Here is a 6,853-nt window from a genome sequence, read left to right on the forward strand (position 1 = left end):
TTTGTACCTTTTGCACCCAAAAATATAGTACCACAGCAAATCCTGAAGTTTCAGATTACACACAGTCTCTGTGACAGTCTTTTCCTTCTGCAAATGTACAAGTATTACTGTACAACAGGCACATTAAAAATAAATTTTGCACTACTGTTACCTGAAGAGACAGAAATAATTAGCAAATAAAAATACAGAGTGTGGAGATAGCCACCAGATGGTAGCAAACACGTAGTGTAGATGTCTGTCAGATGTTCTCAATTATACTGGATTTCGTGAAAGAGAAAACACTCATGTACATGCTTAAACATTTGAGCTCAACAAGCTGATCTATAAAAATATAAATAAAATTTTGAGCAACCACTCAAAATTTTCTACATAAACCCCACCATTTAGTTATATCCTTCATGGTTACTTTACTACTGTTAACAGAACACATCCTTAGTGTTCTTTCTGACAAACAAGTGAGACAAAAATGATTGCAAAATTCAGCAGAATGACTGACAGTAGTCTTCAGACAACTGGTTGTTGAATTGTCAAATTTTGTCCTCAGTCTAAAGTCAAGAAGACTCCAATGTTTACTAAACTGCCTAACAGCTTCTGCATAAAGATTGTAGAAGTGAATAAAGTACAGTGAAAAAAAAACCTTTTCAGGATCTTCAAACATGACTCTATGCTAATACCATCTGTTCACCAGAGCAGCAGTGAGACCCTAGGCTCTAGACGGTTCTAGACAAATATAAGAATTTACCCTTTCTCACAGAAAAATAAATACTGACCTCCTAATCAAAAACAGTAGTTCATTACATTTCTGCTGACCCTGATTCACAGAGCTACAGGGACTGCGTGATACATCTGTGGTCCTAATCTCCCTAGACATGAAGACAACATAACATTTAGGAAACAAGTCTTTCCAAAGCTGAGTGTATGTACAAGGGAGACTGCATGAGGCCTTTTGGGAGCTTCCTTTGCCCTTTGTTTCTGAGCGAAGTGCCAAAGCTTACATCTGCAAGGATTATCACCACCAGATGTGAGCAAACAAACACACAAGCAAACCAAAGCAAAAAAACCAAACCAACAAAAAAAACCAAAACAAACAAGACAACCCCACTCCAGTCTATGCCATCATCACCACAAAATTACTGCTATTTTGTTTGTAGGACTCTCTGATTCAAAAATTGAGATATTGATAGGAAAGAGGATGATAGCTTTTGGAGAGCTCGCAATATCACTGTCATCTCTGCACAAAGGATGTTAATGCTACTTCATTTTCCAGGGGTCTCAGGCCTCTAAAATACTTAGTGTCAGAAACATGGGATATGGTTTTAGATCCTTTGCTTTTCAAACGTGAAAAAAACAGTTTGGGGTTCTATATATATGGATAAATTGTTGCAAAAATACTGTCTCCAAGTTCTTTTTTGGTCCTTATGCTTTTTTGGACGTCTTTTTTGTACCTCCTCCCTTGATACTCCAGAGGCAGCCAGCAGAGCTGTTGGGCAAGTATGCATCTACCATGACAAGACCTCATCAAAGCCTCTACATTAAATAATGTTCTGTCTGGATTGCTTTGTTGTTTTCTGACAGCTGGAAAAATGTAACTTTATTATAGACAATCCCTTGCTCCTGCTTCTACTACCTTCCTTGTGATGACAGAAATTAACAGGTATCTGCACCTGTCCTCTTCACCAGTGGCTGCTGTTTTCCTTGAGAAGAGGTACTGTTTAGTATTGTGTTCCATCATGTTTCTAGAAGAGTAAATTATTTCATGGGGACTAATTATACAGACAGTAGAAGTAGTGGAAAGTGTAATGCTAGCAGTGCTAATCCCACTATTGAATTTGTATAGGAAACAGACAGCAAAAGGCTATTTGGAACAGCAGTGATAAATTTATCACCCATGGCACAGTGATACAGTCCTGCTGCTGAATCTTGGAAAAGGAGTCTGTGCAACTTTTGAAACTTAACTAAGTGTACATGATCTGTAACCTTTAGCCTGTTTATGGCATGCCAAGGATAATTCCTGAAGTAAATTCACAGTCCTCTGCACAGCCATGGACTGCCTTAGGTCCAGCGATAAACAAGCACCTTTCATGAGCTAGCAACTCTGCAGCACAGAAAAGCGCAGCTGGCCCAAAATAGACTAGAGCTGCATCAGATCTGCATGTCACCCACTGCGCTACCCTGAATAGCTCTTTGTGGATACCACTTTTAGAAGTGCAGTCAGACTTGGCTCTGAGACAACATCCATAGGCCTTTATAGACTTGAAGGGTCTAAAAATAATGTGTTTGGAATAATATACTTCAACTAACAACCTACTGGAGCATAGCTCAGTACAGACTGTTTCTTTTGCTGCCTGAGGAACAGTAAGCAGGAACTAATTGCCTTGATTGTTTCTCTTCCGTAATTGTGTGAATTTGATTTTTAAGATCCTGGTATCAGCTGCATGTACAAGCAATTACAGACTTGAGAACCATTTCCCAAGCTGTTGCTGCCAACAGAACTTTGCCTGTTCCAGTATACTCCGGGAAAAAGGGAGAGCACAAACAGGTTCTCACTTCCCCCCTGCTGTCTCCACAATGGCTGCTCAGCAGTACACCAAGCCTTCAGCCTTACTGCTGAGAATGATCTGTGTGCTACTCATTCTGCTGATATTACACTGCTATCACAGAAAGATGGAAATTTTCGCAATCTTCTCTTATAACAAATCCACCTTGTCAGGAAAAAAAAAATCTCCCAAACTTTAGAGAAAATAGAGATTTCCAAGAATGACCTGTAACATTTTTCTGTGTCTGCTCTCTGAGAGATTGCCATTTGTCATGGGAAGGAAAATCTAGACTGTCTTGAGGTGCCTTGATTCAAATTTCGTCAGTCCCCTCTAGATAAACCCCATGAAGCAATTTGAAGCACTTGCCAAGCTGTTTTGTTGTGCTTTGTCACATCTCAGTGTTTCTGCTGTGGTTTATGCCACATGTCCAACTCTTGACTTTTTCTTCATGCTTTTTTCCACAGGCTGCACCCTCCCAGTCTGTTCTCTACAGCACCTTGGGAAACCACAGTCAAGGTCTTGCAACTGCATTACATAGAATTTACAACAGTGAATTCTGACAGTCATGTACATACAGTTCTGCTCATTCTACTTTGGCAATGCACAGGGACTTCAGAATCAAAAATACAAAAGAAGGAAAATTTGTGTTTCCTTTGGGACTATGCATGATTTATTTACAAGGCACAAATAAAGAGACTAAAGTTAATAGCTCTTGAATGTTATTTCCAGCTGTGTTACTTCATCTATGTGACTTTGGGATAGCAGTATCTATATTTGAGCTTCCATGCATGTATTTGTTCCTTACAATGGCTCTAATCCTTTTAAACTGGTAGTTGTCCAGTGTGTGTATGCGCACCAAACATATGACACAACAGAAACATCAAACCACATCACAGAAAACCCAAATTTACAAGCTTAAAAGAACAGGACGGAAATGTTGACTTGCACAGTGAGAAAATAAAAATAACAGCAACAAAAACAGTAACAACAACAACAACAAAATGATATTACCTTGTAAAAATTTTTGAAACTTTCTCTTACTCTGCCCTTTTCATGATCACAGCTTCAGTCACCAAGCATCTGTTTTCAAGAGCTTGGGGACAGCCAGTGAACCACCCACTCAGACTTTTAAATCCCTACATGAATGTATGGGAACACTGTCAGGCACTGCCACAGACAAACCTTACCTTAGAACCAGGTACACAAACTAACAAACCGTAGAAATTTGTTATATGTCAGGATAAATTGTTGAATACTGTAACTTGATAGACATTGTAGCAAATCTGTACTAGGCAAATAATTATTCTACTGCATAAAAATCACAGAATCACAGAATCTTTTAAGCTGGAAAAAGCATCTGAGGTCATCACCCCAAACTTTTGACTGATCAGCACCTTGACAACTAGACCATAGCACTAAGTGCCATGTCCAGTCACCAGCGATGGTGACTCCACCAACTCCCTGAGCAGCCCATTCCAATGCTTAACAATCTCATTTATGAGGAAATTCCTTCTGATGTTCAGCCTGAACCTCGCCTGGTGCAGCTTGAGGCTATTTCCTCATGCCCTGCCACTTGCTGCTTGGAAGAAGAGGCCAATCCCCACTTGGCTACACCCTCCTTACAGGTGACTGTAAAAAGTCACCAAGTCATCCCTGAGTCTTCTTTTTTCCAGGCTAAACAACCACAGTTTCCTCACCTGCTCCTCATCATACTTGTGCTCCATACCCTTCACTGGCTCCATTGCTCTGCTCTGTGCAGAGTGAAACTCCAGCTCCATCACACCATTGCTACACCTTACTCTTAAAACACAATGATAAAGAAAGACATCAGTGAGGATTATAAACTCCTGGTGGGGATGGACCACTTCTTTCCAATGTAAGAAATGCTCCTGTTTCTTTATGTTTTATAAATAATTCACAAAAGAGACTGGTCTGTTCACTCCATGGTAATTGCACAGTGAAGCTGTCCTTCAGATGAGAGAAAAAACAACCCACTGAAACCCAGCCATTTCTAGCAACTCAAGCTGTTACAGTACTGATCACAAAGCAAATAAAACTGGTGTGACTGCATTGTTGGATTAGCAATAGTGGCAGCCATAAAAGGACAGAAGCCACCTCCCCCACACAGTTTTTTTTACAGATTCTATTTGTTTCACAAGAATCCACTCTCTGAAATAACAGAGAGCTAAAGAAAACCTGACTGGAGCTAGTTGGGGGAGGAGAAGGAACAGAGGGAGAGGTTTAAGATACCATCTTTAATCATCTTGCTGCATAACAGAATTCAGACTCACATTAGACAGAAAGGTTTCCTCTGCAGTGAGCAGGCAGAGTGCATTCAGCCAGCTCCAGCACCCTGTGTAGAATAAAGCACTTCAGAATTAAACACTGAGCATCACAACCATCACTGAAAGTTGAAGTCTTATGTCTGAGATGAGGTGAAGAGTAATAGTTCTTATTGTTCCTCAGTAAGTGTAGTAGATACTGAAAATTTGAAAAAATAGACTATGTCTCCTACAAAATTTTAGTTCCTCAGTTTCAGCAAAGATGTTATAATAATTTGTATTAAATTCTTTACTATAAGAACTACTACATGAATGAAAACATTCATACAAAACACGGGTTAGAGTGCATTCCTAATTCTCTTTTTTTTTCCCTCCAGGAGCTTCTCCAAAGGCTCTTATTTGGTTTAGCTTGTCTGTGAATTTTAAACATAATTAATAAAGACAGCTTAAGCTGATCTCCTGGAAGTTACACAATCTCTGTTTTATACTAGGAAGCCTTTCCTACAAATTACAGACTGTGATAAAGTATGAGAGTGCTACCACTGAAACACAAGCACTGGTTTTCTTTTGTGTGATAAGCACTTGCTCAAGGATCTACACAAAATGTAATTTGTGTTACATATTTTAGTCGAGCAGTATGGACCCATCTAAAGAGATGTAAGATTCATGTTTTGAGTGTGGCTTTATGCACAGAAGGAATCAGAAGTTTCTTGCTTTATGATTCACTAGATCACTTTGCAAGGGAAGTACTCTCCAGTATTACACCAATATCAGGGAGAGACATGAGTCTGCAGGAGCTAAGGCACAGCCTTTCCTTTGGGCAGCAATAAAACACCTCCTTCTTTAAAATAAGTATTTTCTACAGCAAATGTATATAATTGTCTTGCAGCTAGAACTCTTTTGTACATTTATTTTTTTGCAGGAAGCTCCTTCTCATGTCTGGGGAGGACACACATCTGGGAAATCAAGCTATGTGTCCTTACAAACTATAATTCTAAAGCAGGAACAGCTATTATCAGAAAATAGCCAGAATAATCACTGAATAGTTATCTTTCCTATGTCAGAGGGAATCCATTCCACACTTCATGGTTGTAATCCAAAAGTTCACTGAAGCCTGGGCACTTTCATTAACTTTGAATGAAAGATCTGATCATTGAAAAGAAAAAAACCTAAACTAAAAAAATCACAAAGCAACATTTCACCACCCAGCTGCCAGCCTCTGTGTAGGGATACAATTAAAATTGAGCAAAGTAGAACCAGCTGAAGTTTTCACTCTGCTTTGTATCAGACCACTTATGCATCTGAGAAGAATCCTTTATAGTTTTATAGTAATTCTCTGGAGAAGTTCCTACACAGCTCTCACCCAGTGGGATTTCTGACAGAACAGCTAGTGATGGCAGCTAAGGCAGCTCAGCATTCTTTTCTCCCAGGACCATGCTTGCTGAAATAACTGTTTTCATCGCTGTGCTGAACAGTCTCCATATGTGTCTCCAAGGAATAATTTGTTTGCATGGTGTAGAGAGATAAAGAGCACAGGAAGCTCTTTACCAGGAAGCTCCCAGCAATGGATCAACCTCCCAGTAACCTGAAGTTGTTTCTGGGTACCTAGCAAGAAGAGAGGCTCTGCTGAGGCAACACTTCTGTACAAATTGGTTAGCCGTGGCAACCAGGAAATCCAAAGGTGTTGCTAACACTTGGAGACATATTGTGGATCAGGCAGAGAGACCTCCTTTGTAATCAGGACTGAGAGAATTCTGTCATAAAACAGGAGACTCTGAAGAGTTAAAGCAGAATTGAAGAGAAAGGAGGAATACAACTGGGATATGTATTCCTGAAAAAAAAAGAAAAGGACTGCTCCCTGGGCATTGAATGCTAGGACTTCTTCTTCATGACCAGTAAGAGTAGACTGAGAGGAAAAGTGATCAAAAAAAGACTAAGATGTTGTCTGTAAAGAGGGTAGAAGACAATGGATAAATACATAGAGAGAGCTGAATAGAAAAAAAGTAAGAAGAGAGAGAAATGAAACGATGAGAG

Source organism: Geospiza fortis, unplaced genomic scaffold (genome assembly GCF_000277835.1).
Source record: "Geospiza fortis unplaced genomic scaffold, GeoFor_1.0 scaffold325, whole genome shotgun sequence".
NCBI lineage: Eukaryota > Metazoa > Chordata > Aves > Passeriformes > Thraupidae > Geospiza > Geospiza fortis.